The 12,375-nt window shown below is 31.6% G+C and overlaps 1 protein-coding gene across 2 annotated transcripts in view; it reads right to left on the reverse strand.

The window, feature by feature from the left end:
- The window catches only part of LOC129809843 (uncharacterized), a 38,128-nt gene that overhangs the window by 22,474 nt on the left and 3,279 nt on the right, over window positions 1-12,375 (reverse strand). The window contains exons 1-2 of one of the 2 annotated variants that reach the window (XM_055859969.1): window positions 10,200-10,348; window positions 2,238-2,331 (exon numbers count right to left, since the gene is read on the reverse strand). The gene's annotated coding sequence lies outside the window, so the exon portion shown is untranslated. Of the gene's footprint in view, window positions 1-2,237; window positions 2,332-10,199; window positions 10,349-12,375 lie in introns of those variants that run through there. The other variant, XM_055859968.1, reaches the window with a different exon arrangement.

Here is a 12,375-nt window from a genome sequence, read left to right on the forward strand (position 1 = left end):
TTTCTTAATGAATTTGACCTGCGATCTTTTTAAAAAATGTAAGCTAGAGTATCCGAAGTTTCAAAACTTTCTTTAACAAACATAGTTCAGTACTAAATTAGTTCAGTACTAAATTTTCAATAACATTCCTTTAATAATAATAAGAATGGTGGCACAACGTTCCATAGAGAAACTTAGACCTTCCCGCAAGGGGAGATCGGATCATCCATTATTATTTTTTCTTACACAGGGATAGGGTTATCAGTCCCATTCCCCGTAGAATCAAAGTGAAGCTCACTGGATGGAATTCAATTCAAACACATTTAACGCTAGAAAAATTCCTGGGGACCTAAAGGGGATTACAATTCGGGAGTGCCCCAGTAGTGGTCAACTAGACTAGCTAAGTACAGTGGAGGATCCGAAGCTTTAAAAGCTTCCTTAACAAACATATTCGACGCATGTAAAGCCTCTACGGAAAAAATTAATGCTCTAAACTTTATAATCTTACACTCTAAATAAAACATCGTAGAATAAGGTAACACTTGAAGACTATAAGTGTTCAGTATAGAATTTGCAATAATATTCCTTTGTTTAGTATGATTTTATTGCATTAACAGACCATGTAAAAGACGTCTAAAAGTACCCCAAGATCCTCTGACAAACTATCCCACTCGTATTTTCAAAATTGCCCCTTCCTGAAACTATCTCACCCTCCCCTACATGACGCTACTCGCAAAAGTGCATTTTGTGCGATGAAAAGAGCGATAGAAAACTAATTCTGTCCTTCCTCTATTTTATATTTGTACATCAAAACATCAAATGTTAGAGGGAAACCTTTTGATACACATCGAATCATTGAGCGGGAAAATATGTCAATAAAAATAATCGATCCCTATTTCCTGCTCAATCTCATTTCAAATTACTTCTTTCATGCCCATAAGATGATGTCAATATGTGGAAAAAAATATATATTATGCCTTCAGACAGATCCACCTTAAAAGTCTTCAATTATGGAATACACAATGTAGAGTCAATCATTACAGAAATGTCGCAGTATATTTGAAATTTAAGATGCTCCCACACCTTATTATTGAGTCTCCCTCACTCACTGTCAGTTTCCCACGTTTCCCCCGCCGAAAGTGCTCATTGAGTTTATTCATAATGAAGAAAAGTGGAACGATGGAATTAGAGGAAAAAACGACTTGATCTTAAACTAAATGGCCTCTCTATTTCTTTTTGGGTATATACCCAACCTCTCCATTCAAGTGGAAGAAAAAGCATCATACGGTATAATGGATACAAACTTTTTCACAGCCCAAATTCATTAAGAAAATTCATGGTATTAGATAGTATTACCAATGTGGAAAAAGTGTCCAAAAGACATTTCAGTCACCCTCAATTCTTTTTCCTTTTAAAAACTCCTAAGAGTAAATATTTCACAATGTCTTACAGGAAGGAAATTTATGGGAAAATTTTCGACCAAGATACTTTTTCAGAGTTTAGTATAGTTTGAAGAGAGATAATGTGTTAGGGATCCACGACAATGTTTATCCATTTACGTAACACTGTGGTGATTAGGGGGAGTTTTTCCTCTTTCTAAAGTTGAAAAAAAAAAGAAGAAAACACCAAATAATCAGTGGTGAAGAGAGCTCAACATGAAGTTGATAATTACACCAGCACCAATTTAAATAATTCCACAATTGGTTAACTATTCTTCTCCCCCTTTATTTCGGGTATTTTGTTCACTTTAACAAATAAATATAATCACACGCACCCTCTCTCTCTTCTTCAAGCACTGATCAAATCCCCAACTATTCTAACCATTTAAAATAAATGCACCACAAAATCCCTTATTTTATTAGCTTGACGTGAGTTTAATAGATTAAGAAAAAAAGGTATAGTAGGGAGAGAGCGCCCGCGATATAGAGATCATCAACCAATATAATCGGACCGATGCTACTGGAATACTAAAACACTGTGAGATGAAAACATAGCTTCTGGGTGAGTTTTCCTCTATCACCACACGATCATCATCAGAGAAGTGAACAACTCTAACACTGGTGTTTATTATTAAAAATACACTTGTTTCAAATATAGATTGGTGTAGCGTAAAATTCAAACTTCTCTATCTTCTCCCGCATCGCAAACACAAGCTGTGATCTTTTTCATTTTTACTCTTTAGTTAGTCCCCAAAAAAAATCAAATCCATCACCCCATTTTCTGTGACAGAAAAGAAACTATATATTATCATTACTTACTTGCTATAAATTATGCGAAATGCCATATAGAGATTCGTGACAGCAAGAAGCTCCGCTTTGATCAAAATCTTCCAGAAGATTGTGAAGATAATGCCTGCAAAAAACATTAATAGAACAAATAATTTATTATTATTAAAATATTACTGCCCATTTTATAAATTTTAATAAACTTTAAGTTGAATATTTCTGAAATAAGGTTCACAAAATGTGCCTTCTTCAAAGGCATTGGGGACCATCAAACAGTAAAAGCCGATATCTAGAACCGCCTGGGCTATAATGACCTTTGTCATTGCCAAAACTATAAATTTATCAAAAAGATTCCGTATATATTTTTTTATACTTAGAATTTCGGGGATATAAAGTTTTGACGAAAATGACCGTATCTTTTGAAATGTTTACATTTAAAGCAGAGGTGTGCAAGAACCGTTTGAAACCGAATAAACGTCAAAATAAGTTTGTTCAGGTAGCGTTTTGACTCTTATTGTACAAGTTTCATTTGACGTTTGTTCGGTTTCAAACGATTCTTGCACGCCTCTGATTTAAAGTGCTTCGTTTATAGGGGAGACCGGTTGAATTAGATTAGACTGATAAATATTTCAATGAATGGGAAAGGAGTTACTTACTCTAAAAAAATCAAGCTCAATATTTTTTCCACGTGAAACTATAACATCCCACACTGTCTAATTGTATTCCGATCTCCCCTACCATTGAAAACACTTTTCAATAAGCTATCTCAAATAGTAGGGAGCAATAGGGTCTAAGGTCAGGGTAGTTGAACTTGATTATTTAGTCTTTTTTTCTCGAAAGACACAGGTATGACATACTAAGATTTAAACCCAATTCAGACCATATACATAAAGGGCTGAATTATTGAGAAAATAAAAAAAAATACTCCAAAATGGTAGAAAGGGAGGTAGGGAATCAATTTCTGTTCTCTCTCGAGTGTTTATATTGTTTATATATTTGCCATTGGACCAAAATTGGAATTTTGAAATCAACTCCCTCCTCAAGAAGTACAAGCCATACAACCTTCAAAGTCTTGTCCTTTTGGGAAAATCTCAATTCTGATTCTTTACCTTATTGTATCCTACTAAGAAGAAATGAGCGGATAAACGGATAAAAGGTGCCTAAAAGGGGTTCATTGGATCAGTGTCGCAGTGGTGCAATAAGCAAGACCGTTGAGTCTTGGGCAGACGGAATCTCTGACTCGACTCGCAAAGTTGTGATTTCGAGTCCCGCCCGGTGCAAGCAAAACCGCCCAAAAAAACTCTGGGAGCATAATAGAAGCATCCACACTACGGGAAAGACACTATGGGCGGTCTACACATGGACTAGCAGATTCTTCCAACACGGAATATAATAGCGATAGGGGAAATGCTCATAATTTTGTCCAGTTTCTTATTTTGGACACTTTGAGGATAACTTTGGACACTAAAAATAAATTGATTAAAATGATGGATTTTTATTCCAATATTTGATGAATAATGAATTCTATCTAAATATTTGTTCTTTTTGAAAGATTTTAACACTAAATACGTTAAATTTTGAATATGATTTGAGTTGAAATTGCTTTGTTGAAAATTCAGTGTGAGCAATTGCTTACGAGAAATATGACAGAACTTCGTGGCTTACTTCAGTCTTATTTAGTTTTGGTGAAGTACTAACAAAGTTTGTTCGCTGTTTCTGAGTGATATTATTGAATATTCATTGAATATTGTGTTGATTCACGTTACTGATGATTTGTACATTTGACCTGAAGTGAGATTTGCCTTGTAAATTATATTTTTCGTGTGAAAAATGGGAAATTTTTTAAGACATTCACCAGTGAGGTGATGATTCTTATTTTGGACAGGTGTTTTTCTCACGAAATTTCGTGAAGTTTTAGCTTTTGTGATGACTAGGTTGGACAAATGCCTGGAGAAACAAAGGAGCATCATCTCTACGAAAGAGATGTAGCGAGAAATGCCTTGAAAGGCTCCCGGAAAGGTCAGGGAATGAGCGAATCCGCACGTACTTGGAGTATCGAAGTCAACTCACTTTAATGAATGATATGGAAAGTTTCCGGGCTTCTGTGACATTCTACGTTTCCCTTACATGAACAGAAAGAGGACTTGGTAAGATTGGTTCATCAAATGAAGAACAATGGGCATCCTATTGAGGCGGATTAGCTGTCCAAATTTACAGACAAGTTGTAAAAATTAATAACCAAGTTGTCCAAAATAAGAGCCAAGGTCACCTCTACTTATCAATTCATTTTTAAACGTATTAAAACTAATTTTAATAAAAATAAGACGATAAATAGCTTGCTAAGTTTCTAAACAACCCTTCTGAAAAGAGAGTAACAAGAAATGTCAATTAGTATAGAAAATATCGCACTTCAAACTTGGAACTTCGATGCTTATAAGCAGACTGTACAAAATTATGAGCACTTCCCCTATAACATGATTACATTTGTAATAAAGTATTCCGATACGATTAATAATAAATTGGATCAGTTGAAAGAGTATATACTCCTTATACGATTTTGATGACACAGTCAACTTTAAATTTTTCTAATGTCAGTAGCCTGAAATTCGATCACCGAATGCAATTACTTATTGCTCTGTTATATCAACAGATTCGTTCGTTTCGAATTGTATCCGTATTGTAAAAATTAGTCATTCATTACATTGTGAACTTTTCAAGAACATTACTTTAATAGGGATGTTTATCGTGTTCCTGAATTTTTTGGATCAGTTGCAGTGATAATTGCATCGTTTCATATACAACTCTTCATGTTGAAATTTGATTTTGTACGGAGTTCAATTCAAATGGTTTTTAATGGCTCCGGCACACCTTTCAGATCAGGAAAATTTCATGAAGTCGATATTCGAAACCCTTTTTTTCTCACATGTTTTGCATATGACTATCTCATTCTTTCGCATTACAAATTCGATTGAGCTAAATTGAATTTGGATTGATATTTAAGAGAAGAAGAAGAGTGCGAGAATAGGAAGGATAAATCTTATGACTTAGATAGGTGATAAAACCTCCGAGTGAAACCTTTTCGCATTATTTAAAATCAGAACAAATATCACCGATTTGAAAAATACTTCAATTTACCATGAAATATTAAAACAAGTTATGATAAGAAAAAATATTAAAACAAATTATGATAAGAAAAAATATAACATTTTTAAAGTTGTGTTTTTGTAAAATTATTTCGTTTTCATTTTACTTTTTAAATTTTGAATAGCTATTCTTAATTTTAAGTCTACCTCAGCTCTCAAGTTTATTGAAAAACTTGTGAGTAAATAAATTGATAATCTCAATTAAATTTAATAGAACTGAATAGCCTAGTGTTCCCCTAACTGAACAAGAATAATGTTGTACTCTCTTTTAGAACTTAAACCATAAAATCAATTCCAAATATTCCAGAAAGAATTTTCTTCTTGGAAAGTAAAAAAAAAAATTGAGATATATCTCAACCAAACTCCTTCTACTTTCTAATACATTATACTATACCCAGTGATCATTACAGAACTTATTCATTAAACGAAAATAGAAATGTGTTAAAAAAGAAATAAGACAACAAAAGACGTTGTATTAAAGCGTGGCGCTTTTATTTGGTGTTCTGGGAATGAATTTTACTGTTTTCTTACGCATTTTCATTTTGGTTTTATTCTTTAACTTTATTTCTCTTTTTTTCTCTCTCCTTCCAGAGCCTATAAGAGAAAGAGTCTTATGTTGCTCATATATGAAGCACGATGATGTTGTTTCTCATGGACTGAGATTTTGAGAGAAAGGCCGGAAAGGTTTTCACAGTATAGTGAATAAATTTCTCTCCTAAAATTCTATAAATATGTGGTTGCCTAAAATAGATTATTTTACTGTCCGTATTTCGTTGTATTTTCCCATTAGAATTATTATTATGTTGTGATTTTCAGAATCAAGAATACGAGAATTTTCTCCATGAGACCTCATTGTATGAAACTATTTCAATCAAATATCCATATACACAACATTTTATTATTCTTCGTAGTTTATTTCAGAAATAAAATGTGAATTATGGAGCAAAGGAATTGTAAGCCCTGAATTTATGGAAAATGATATCTCTACTTTAAAAAAAAGCGAAACTTTTTTTTCCATTATTTATGGAAGAACTCTTTGTAAATGATGACAATTACTGAAGACATAAAATGACAAAAATACATAATTATCCCATGGAATGTTATATTATCACCACGAAAAGAGACACCCTCAGAGAATAAAAGTTATAAATGTTCAAAATAACACAATATTTACAATATTTATTGCATGAAATGAATCACCGAGAGGAGGATTTTTCTAAAAATACAGTGAGACTTTATCGTTAAAAGAAAAACCAAATATAAATTTTTATTGTACACTATCGTTTTTCTCTTGAGACACTCTTCTGCATTTTCCACCAACGTTTTCTTCCCGAAATTATTATATTTTATTTTGGAATCACATTCTCCTTGTACTGGAGAATGATCATCGGATATCGCTCTCTTTCTTTTCTTCTTGTCCTTTTATTTTGCTTTAACAGCCTCTTCTTTCAACATTTATAGTTACCCAGTGGATGGCATATTGCTCATAATTCCAACAATTTTATGTATTTTTTGTTGTATTCATCGCGGAGACTCTCTCTCTCTCTCTCTTGCATATATGATGAAAATACATACTTTTCCATCTGTGGATAATCTTATAATAACAACGAAAATACCAACAGAGTGTACACACTCTATCCATTAATAAGATGAGGGATTAGATGAGCGAGGATTTTAGTGATTTTACATTTCAATGAAACATTTTAAAAATACTAAATTTTCAGTTGAAATATTTCAATACGATGAAATTAGAAGAAATGTGCTAGAAACTAAAGGACCCAAAAATCAGGAAATTAATTCACATAGAAATCCTCTATGTCTCAATTTTGACATAGAACTTCTTGAGGTTCTTTTGCTCTTTAATTTGACAAATAGGTTATATTGAAATATGAGGTTATGTTTCGTCTTACTAAATGTCAAATCAATATTTTAGCATATTTAAAAACTAGGAAAACCCGTTTACAATAACAAAAAAATAGCACATATATTTTTTTTGTATTCTAAATGATATATACATATATAAAAATCAAGAAATTCATTAGGAATTTAATATGATATGTTTTTCTCTCTATTTATTTTAGGTTATACGTTATATTTTAACATTAATTCTGAGCAGAATAAGAAAAGATCACGTAATTCAGAATTTATTCTACTTAAAGAATATAATTACGTTAAATATAGTCCATTATTGATCTAAAATACGCAAAATCACAATATAAAAACGAGGTTATGTTAGGTTGTGTAGGACTTAACCTAAAAAATCAAGACATATTTTGAATGTCTAAAACTAACAAATTCTGTAAATCAAGCCTATTTATTAACAACTCAAAACAACTAATAACGTTTTTAATTATTAATTAAAACCGTCAATTTAATGAAAGTATTTTAATTCGGGAAAGGCAATTTGGCAAACTGTACAGAGTTATTAAAAATAATATAACGAACAATAACTTGTTATACTGATTTCGTATTGTTTTTCCAGTGAGGTTATTAATGGTAAGTCCGCGGCAGCCATACCCAATAGGTACTTCGAAAATCAGCTTGAAACAGATTTTTTTTTTTAAATTTTTAAATGAAAACTTCAGAAAATATAGTTTAAATGTTGTGCTTTCATTTGCCTAAGAACATGGAAATTATATTTTTTTTATTATGTTGAAAAAAAAGTAGATAAAAATATGTTGTTTTTAGTCTCTTTGACGCACGTAACCCCCCTTTAAGGCCCCTGGTTGTAAAAATTTTCGTAAAAGCGAATCACTTTGATGTAAATCTCTCGTACCATGTTAAAATTAATATCAAAATGGTCTATTTTGACGAAATTTCTTACAGTCCCTCCTAGTGCCCATTATACTATTTTTCCTGATCTAGAAGGATTAGACAAAAAAAATGAAGATTTCCTTCTTTTATTTCTTGTTCTAATTTCGTCAATCTTATTAGGGTAACGTGTGGTATTTCGGGACACTTTTCAGCACTTTTAAGTTTCAAACAGCTTAACGACATCTCAAATAAATATTGATACAAATATTTATGGTCCTTATGCTATCCAGAATAAGATTCTTACCGAAAAATGTTGAAAAATGCATCATTTTTTATTCAAAATAACAAAAAATGTAAAGAAGTAAGAATGGTGTATTTCGGGACAATTGGGTATTTCGAGACAGACAAAAGTTGCTTTTATGCAAATAAATTTCACTGAGCCTGATTATTTACCTTTAACTCTTTCGCGTCTTTAGGGTAATGTCATGACTCGGGGAAAAAAGTTTTTTTTGGGTATTTACATTAATTGAAATCTATCTGTTCGTGCACGACATCATAATAGAAGGATGTAAGATTCTTGGCTCATTTTCTCAAGACTCCAGTTAGATTTCAATTAATGTAAATAGCCAAAAAGAAACTTTTTTCCCCGGGTCATATATGACCCTAAAGACGCGAAAGAGTTAAGTAGAAGTTCTAAACTTCACTCTTTTATAAAAATTTTGTTTAAATTTCACTTATAAAGTGACTTAAATCGAAAAAAACTAAGCACTGCAAAATTGATAACACTAAAGGTTCTGTAAAAAGTGAAATATAACACTCAAAATTCACGAGTATTTCACGCTTTAAATTAAATAAAATTTCAGAAGTCTTATTTTTATCTGATACGTAAAGAGCTTAATATTTCATATAGAACTTAAAAATAATTAGAAAACAAATATTTATAGGATTTTTGATGTGTCCCAAAGGTCACAAAATACCCATATTATATCCCGAAAAGCACCTTGTCCAGAAATACCACACGTTACCCTATAAAACATTCAGTTATTTAGTTTGAAATATTTCATGAAAATTTACATTTCTGTGGGATCCTTGAAAGACCATTGATTTAGAAAGAAAAACAGTTATGGAAAGAAAACACAAATTAGAATAATTTCAGTAAATTACGCTTGGAAAAAAAGTAATTAATACCATTCAATTATACAATGGTTAAAATCTTTGCTGTGAAATAATGAAACAATTCTGTAGCACAAAACTTGCATGTTAATATGAGACAAAACATAACGAGCACACATTTGACGACTTTTAATTGAGTATCTTTCTTTTTCAACCCTCTCCATACTCCTCGTACTCATAAGAAATAATAAATATGGTAAATATGATGTCGAGACAACACTCTTCAAATTACTCGCTACAGTTCTCCCATCCAAGAGTCACATACATATAGCACAAAAGAAAGATGTTGATTGCTTGAGAAGCAAACAAAGTATGAATTCAATAGTTTGGAATGCGCGAGGAGAAATCCTCACAAATTGTTTTCAATCTTGCAAATTTATTGGGTGTATTTCGTGCTTGGTCAATTGTCCTCGAAGAACGTCTCAAATGGCTGGAGAAACGAATCAAAACCAAAATTGTGTTTATGTTTAGTCTTCCAAGAACAATATGCTGGCAATTCAAACTAAAGTCTTCTGGCACAACTTCGGGGACAAAGTCGAAGGGGTGCCGAAATTTTTGGACAATATATTGACGGAAATATCATCAGATGACGTCACTCATAATTAAAGGCAACCAATGATTCATGCTTTGCTATTTAATATTCTGCGTTACTATTTTCCTTTTCTCCACGCCACAAAATCCACTCCCAGTTTGCATAAAATTTCTCAGAAATTGTGCAAACTGGTGCAAAAGAAAGAGCAACAACAACAAAAAAATAGTCGCAACATTTTGCAAACACTATTATAAATCCTCTGCGAAGTTTAGAGAAAAATCAATGCCATTTCTATCCAAAATTTTTGCACTTTCTTTTTTCTTCTTCTTCTTTCCGAAAAAAAAACACTTGCGTAGCATATTAAATTGTTACTTAACACACAATTCAACTTACAGCAGCACTATGTATTGTTGATCACAGGAAAATCAACATTTGATTACATTTTTAGCCTCGAAAGAGCCAAAAAGAAAAATATTCTTTGGGAACTCAAACGAATCACAAGAAAATGAGTGAAATCTTCCATGAAAGTTATGTTGGAGATTTTCCCTACATTCTCCCAATAATGCTCACCTCTCTCTCACTAGGGCACCCTAGCTTCGGAGGGATGTGATTGGACGCTCAACAGAGACGGAGGAATTTCACATAGGGGTTGAGGGGCATTCATTGTGACAAACAAAAGACAATGATCCCAAGTATTGTTATTCGAATAGTATCTTTGAAATGAATACAAAGTTTAGTAAACACAAAATTCTCAGAGGAAGGCTTTCAGGCTTCGCACATACTCTGGTTTCGAACAATTCATTTTTTTCCATATTCCTTTAATCTTAATGAATCTGACCGACCTATGACAATGTATTTTAATAATAAGCGTTAAGTCGCATACATTTCCTGATGACTTAAAGAATTTTATTTTTCTTATTTTTTTTTTTTTGAGAATTCATGTATTTTATTCCATGTGAGTTTATTAAAAATCTCATTCAAAAGTAGTTTAAAATAGTTATTTTCAAGGTGATTGAAGTAGTTAGAGACATAAAAATTAAACGACAGTTTCATTTTCATTTATCTTACTTAAAATTCCATCAACAGTTCTTTTCCGCAGTTTTGCTTCTCTTTTATGTTCCTAGTTATATAATTACTTAAAATTTCTGAACATTTCTTGTTCATTTCATTTGAAAATGAAATTTAATTGGTTATATACCTTACTCATTAACACTCAGACTTAATTACTTTCATACAAAGGGTTGAAAATCTTCTGGAATGGGACTAAATTGGACATTTAATTTGAATTATTAAACATAAATTTAAATACATTTAAATGATAAAATTATCTTTGCATTGATTTAGTCAAGCTTGAAATAAAAAGAATATCCTAATGTTCTACCTAAAAAACTAAGAACATTATAAAGTTCATCTGCTCAAAGCTATTGTCGTTAAAAACGTATTATCATTAAAAAAAATAAGAAAAATTTATTATATAGAAAACAGCTGGAGACTTGCAAAAAATACCCTATATTACTTCAACCTTCTACTTTGCAATTATGTACAAACATAAGAAAGAAATAACATTAGGTAGCCAGGAAAAATTATTTGCTTTATGGCCTCTACACATTGGGAGCAATTTTTGTCAAAAATTGCTTTTTTGAAGGAAATTCCCTGCAGAGTTGTAGGGGGAAACGTCAAATTTCTGTCAAAAACGCAATTTTTGACAAAAATTGCTCCCAATGTGTAGACGCCTTTATGGGACACCGGTGTTCCAATCGTCCTTAAAGGGTTTAGTTTGAATTCCTGAAGTCTGAGGTCGGAAATTTCAAAGAATATTGCTCATCCGAACATGACGCGTATTAGAGATTTTTTTATTAGTGTGAAATGTAAGTATAAATTAACATCTAATTTAGCTACAAGAGCAAATAATTCTTCATTTTGACAATTTTTTTTACAATGTATAAAGGTCTTAAGTTAAATATTGCGTACGTACTTTTTACGAAATAAAAAATTAGTGGCTCCCATTTAATCCTTGTAACTTTTATTTTATTTTTTTTTTCAAAAACAAAAGACAAAGTCTTCTAAAATCCATATTTCTCAACTATTTTTTGTTAAATTTGAAAGGTCTTGAAATTCTCAACAAGACAAAACTGGTTTTAATTATAAATTATTATTTGTTCTAAATGTATTTTTGCAGTCCTTTATACATATTGTATTCTATATGGACATCCTATTTTAGCCATAAAATAATTATCTTCTCATTCCTTGCATGTTGTTTTTAAATGGTTTTTAAGTACCTTATTTATCAAACTCTTCACGCAAAGTATGAACCGATTTAAGTAGGGTAAATTGTGCCCTAATTCTGGACAAACCAATTAGTGTTCGGGCAAGTCCATTAAAATCCTACTTAAAAAAATCTCTGAAATAATCTCCAGTTACTCTTACTAAATTATTAATAATGATTAGACTAAGGGGACGTTTTCAGGCTTCGAATATTTCATATTTTTCCGCACTCTTTTAATGAATTTAACCTATTTTTTCAGGAAATGTGTGACTTGAGAGTATCTATTATATTATATTACCATAG

This window comes from Phlebotomus papatasi, chromosome 1, assembly GCF_024763615.1.
Source record: "Phlebotomus papatasi isolate M1 chromosome 1, Ppap_2.1, whole genome shotgun sequence".
NCBI classification, from domain to species: domain Eukaryota; kingdom Metazoa; phylum Arthropoda; class Insecta; order Diptera; family Psychodidae; genus Phlebotomus; species Phlebotomus papatasi.